This window comes from Gavialis gangeticus, unplaced genomic scaffold (assembly GCF_001723915.1).
Source record: "Gavialis gangeticus isolate Ggan-Ray unplaced genomic scaffold, GavGan_comp1, whole genome shotgun sequence".
In the NCBI taxonomy this organism is placed as follows: Eukaryota; Metazoa; Chordata; order Crocodylia; family Gavialidae; genus Gavialis; species Gavialis gangeticus.
In genome coordinates, this window is record NW_017729000.1 from 21,364,584 (window position 1) to 21,369,676 (window position 5,093).

A 5,093-nucleotide genomic window follows, 5' to 3' on the forward strand; every position below is an offset into this window, starting at 1 on the left:
GAAGGGGGGAAGGGTAGATATTACCCCTGTAATAAAGATGCAAACACAACCCCATAGCACCAGCCCATCCTTGTTTCATACTTTTTTATTTGTCTATACAATAATATGGAAGCCATGTCGCTCCAGTCCACTCTCACAGATTAAAATCTGGAACATAGCTCAACCTCAGAAATCTCAAATGAAATGGGAGAGGGGGAAGCACCAGCAGAGTGAGATAATGGCTATAGCTCCTCCTATAGGTTTGGGCTTACATGCCCAGCAGGTTTTTCTTGTTTGTTCACCCAACCTATCTCAGAAGGGGGTGCTACCACCTTCCATTACTGCTGTTGCTGCTAAGAGAAGAATTTAGAGCACACAAACACCTGAATTGTCCTCTCACTTACTTTGCAATTGTATAAGGCCATTGACCTCAACGGAATTATTCTTGGTTGACAGTAATGTAAGTTAGATAAAAATCAGACTCTAAATATCGTAGCAAGCAGGCAAACTCAGAAGAAGTCTTATTTTTCAAGCTTTGTAATTTTGATGATGGCAATTTGCATGACACGTAGTTTATGTTGTTATATTTGTCAGATGGCCTCAGATTTGCATTTAGGTCAGCTATTAGCAGGGCCTCTACATATTAACTTGTAAACAACTTAAGCACTTCACCTTGTAACTAAGCTCACTTCAAAGTTATTTTAATCATTTGAGACACAAAATAAAAAGCTACTCACCTGAATGCTCACATGATATAAGTTTCTCAGATCTCCTGCTTTTCCAGGATTTCTTTTATATAAAATTATGAATCATATAAGCCTTATTGTGGGCCGTGATAACTTATTCACCACTGTGTATCGAGTCTGAAATTCCGTATTTGATTTATGTTGTACATGTCTCACATAGCTCAGTTTGGCTCTCACAGTTTCATGGGGCTGTCTTTAATTTAGTCTGTTTGATTATGTTTTCAATTCAGCTGACTAATGCAAAGTATTTCATCTAACCACCAAACAGAGTCATTTCAATGCTGTAACACTATTTGTTTTGCTCTCCAATGGTTCCTTTTTTGGCCATGATGTCATCTGTTTATTCTTGTGCCTTTAAAGTGATGGCTATACTCCCTTGAAATCCTTCATATCCTTCTTTGTGATGTAATTATTGTGTGAACAAAGCTAAATACCCTGTTGCTGAGTTAAGCTTCCATTGCTGATGCAGCTTTTTGCAGAGGATTCAATGATTCTGTTTTTATTTTTCATAGGAAATTTTTGGCCCAGTTACTAGCTTGGCTTTGAACAGAGTTCCAGCACGAGTTTGCAACACTTCTTTTATTATGCTATGCTATTTCAAATAGGCTTTTAGATACAAGCTCCAGACAATATTCATTCCCAATGTTCAGACTGTAGCTAATATCCTTGAAGCCTTTAAAGCAAAACAAAACACACACAAAAAAAACCTTTGTGAGCTGAAAAACAATTTGCTGATATACATGCTTGTCTACATACAAATGATAAGAACACTTTAAACCTCTGGTGAAAAAATCAGAATCTAACTATAACTGGCCTATTACACAGATGATAGCAGGGATGTTACTCTAATTTTGCAAAATTGCACTGTTAATTACGGCCCCTGAAGAAGTCAAATAAGTCATACAGTCTCATTATTTTATGGAGTAAGATCTGCTGAAAAGTGGGAGGTTTGTGCCAAGAGATCGAAAACAAAATATGGTCTATGTGTAGCAGTAACTTTTTGAGTAAGTGCAGTTACTGTTTACTTAGAAATGGTTCTGTTGCTTTTTGGTATCACTCAGTAAAACATAATTAAGTAAAAAAATTCAGGTCAAGTTTTGGGCCACTTGTATTTTTTTCTTTTATTTATATCCCCAGCTTACTCACATAAGTGCAAGAACTATTTAAGTTGGGGATATAATTATATCTGTAATGGCTTGAAAATCTGGCTCTTAAATTGTCATCATTAGTCAGAATCTTAATAGCCTGCTAAATGAATAGGAATCAGCTTACTTGACTTAGAGCTGTACTTGTTTCAAGCAGGCTCCAGTTATCCAGGAGGACAACTGTGCATAGGTTTTGTATTTGTTACTCAGCTCATATTTGGTAGGTTTGGCAGTTTTTTCAGTGCCAGGAACTTGACACTTCAAGGTGTTAAATTTTGAAAGTTTGCACTTGAAGGATCTGAATCTGACACAATTCCCAGATAAATCATTTAAACAGGTGCGCACAGCACATCTACCTCACATGCTGTATGTCTGACACCACTAGATTTCCAAGAATCAGTTTAAAACTTGAGTGGATTTGAACAGGACTGACAGCGGTTAAGACCAAGCAGGTTGACAGCCAGTATTCTTAAAGCTGTAAGATGAGGATTCCCAGCTCAGGGTAAGTCTTTCAAATGTTGTCCATGCTCTACTACACTTTTTCTAGGAAGGGGTAGGGTGTGTGGGTCTGTGTGTGTATGTCATACTCATTTACAGATGGGCTGACTGAAGGCAAGCCTTGGCACGAGTCAATAGCTCTGCCGTCTTTGGTACCAACAGTCTCCTGGCACCATTTTATCTACAGATCTGTGAACATTTCCTAGCCAATCCTGTTAACCAAAATTAAATGCTTTTTAGTGAAAAACCTGCATGAACTCTACCTCACAGCTCCGGTGATATCCTAACTACAATCAGAATTATTTGGGGGTTGAAGGCTACTTTGCCATAGGTTCAAAACACAGAGCAAGAGAAGCACCTGCTAAACGGCACGAATCCCCATTATGCTCACAAATAAAGGATTTCTGATCATAAAAATGTGCAAATAGAGATGATACAACGACATGCCTATTATATGCTTTTGTGTCTACTTACCTGATTTGTGCAGATCAATCGAGCTTTTTAGCCCGAATACATAACTTGGTTTTATGTCTTAATATGTATGCATTTGGAGTACTAAGAAATTATGAATCATAATAGTAATGTTGAAGCCTTATACCATAATAGCATTGCTTGGGTGTGTATAGGATGATGGAAATTCTGGTATTTTTTAATTAAGCAGCAATCATAATCCTCCGTTAGCTTGGTATAGAAACATTAATACAACCAGTTACACCCATTTAATAAATACCATAAAGATGTGCGCAACTAATTATTTTCTATGGACAACTGACTTTTCTGAAAATAACTGCAATAATAGCTGTTGAATCCTCTGGCTTCAGAACTCCTATCCAGAGCAAAAGGTTGTATCAGTCCACCCATAGATTTCATTTGGTCGTGCAGGATGAAGTTGTATACCACAGTTTTGGGACCCTTCTCACATGATGTTGATGCCACAGCATAGTTCATTCTGACTCCATTAGTGATAGGTAAACCTCCTAGCTTAGGGTTAGTCTCACAAGTGCTAGGTGTTTGACCCAATAACCTGAATTTTTTGAGTTATGGTTCTTTCCATGAAGAAAATGTATTTTCTCACAAGAACAAATGCTTTCATGAATCTCTCAGTCTTTCCAATTTTGATCAATATTTTGACTAATTCCTCATCAAAATATTTCATTCACCTTACAGAATCCTGATGAAAATTCAGTACCTACATTTAGGGCTTTTTAATTGCTTTGGTTGGGGTTATACTATGAGTGTCAGGATGGACATGGTTGACCATAGATACTAAACAGGCCCAGACTCAGAATTTCTGTTCCACAGGAAACATTGACATCTCAAAAATCCCTTCTGCCCAGAGAATTCGGTGAAATTCTGAATTTTCTAGCAAAAAAATTCTATAACCTTAGAGAAGCCAAAGACTAAAGTACGTTTAGATGATAAGACTGACTTTTTATTTCACTTTTTTATATAAAATATGCATATTTACATTTTATATAAAAATTGAAATGAGATCGGTAATTTCATGAAACAAGGCCTTTTGACCTTATTAAAACTAAATGTTTGGTTGGGTAATTTTTAAAGCTTTGACAATGTGAATACATTCAGTATGTTTCCACGAACATTTCAACTGAATTAACATTTTCCAAGTGGAAACTGCCCTGCTAGAAAATTTTGCACCAGCTTTGTGAGGTGTATATAGTAAATATATTCATTGATGATAATCATTTACAGTTCTACAACTCTTTCCACATGATGTTCTCAGAGGTTTACACACAGTAACATAATTAATTGCTACAACTCTTTACGATGCTAGTAAGTGGCGCTACCCACATTCTGCAGATGGGAAGATGAGTCACTGAAGTCAAGTGATTTGCATAAGGTCAAACGGGAAGTATGTGGCAGTGTCAGGAAGAGAACTGGATTCCCAAACCTGTACAAACTTGTTTGTTAGCCATACCAACTAATCAGCTCAAAACAATTTTGTGTTTTTTTGCTGTTGCATCGAGGCGACTCTGAGCTTGGAAAAAACTGAGATGTTGCAAAATATTTTAGAACGTTGGTGGGGTGAGGGAACCACATTTTGGAAGTATAAACCTTTGCTCTATCTATTCATCCCTTTTCCCTTCAGGAGTTCAAAAACTTCCAAATAATTATAAACCATGAGTTCTAGAAATGTCCATTGATACCTTTTGGGATCGGAATGACTATTCTCATATGCTGCCGTAGCAAAATGTTCATCCCCAAAATGCTCCACATTAGAAATCTTTTTTTTTGTTTTTTAAATGGGAGGAAAAAATTCACATTGGATCATCAAACATATTTCTCCAAGTTAGTTGGGAGCTAAATCCAACCAATCACTTGGTCTTTTTATAAATGCTGTATTAGCAGCCTTTTGCTTCTGGTTTTATCTTCATCCTGTTCTTAGTGCCAGCCCTGGCCTGTCCTGTTGCCAGCAACAATGGCAATACAAGAGAAAAGCCCTCTTTTCATTCCATAATGCCTTGTGAGCCACAGCAAAGAGTAGAAAACTGCTTATGCCTGCATGTCATTGCCTAGGGAAATCTTGGTAACAAAAAAAAAAGGAAAAGTCTTTGCAAACTCCAAATACAGGCATTTTCTTTAAAAACAAAAAAAAGTGGTGGTTCGAGTGCCTCAAGATTTGTACTTGTTTTCCTGTTGGTGTATCCCAGGTATGAAACAGGGAGGACAACTATCCAGAGGCAGGTTCAGAGACATTGAGTCT

The 5,093-nt window shown here is 37.2% G+C and overlaps 1 long non-coding RNA gene across 1 annotated transcript in view; it reads right to left on the minus strand.

Annotated features, from left to right (window-relative positions):
* LOC109290025 overlaps positions 1-1,050 on the minus strand; it is a 52,573-nt gene extending 51,523 nt beyond the window's left edge. The window contains exon 1 of the long non-coding RNA XR_002095492.1: positions 717-1,050. This is a non-coding gene — a long non-coding RNA (uncharacterized LOC109290025). The remainder of the gene's footprint in view (positions 1-716) is intronic.
* Between the last annotated feature and the right edge of the window lie 4,043 nt (positions 1,051-5,093).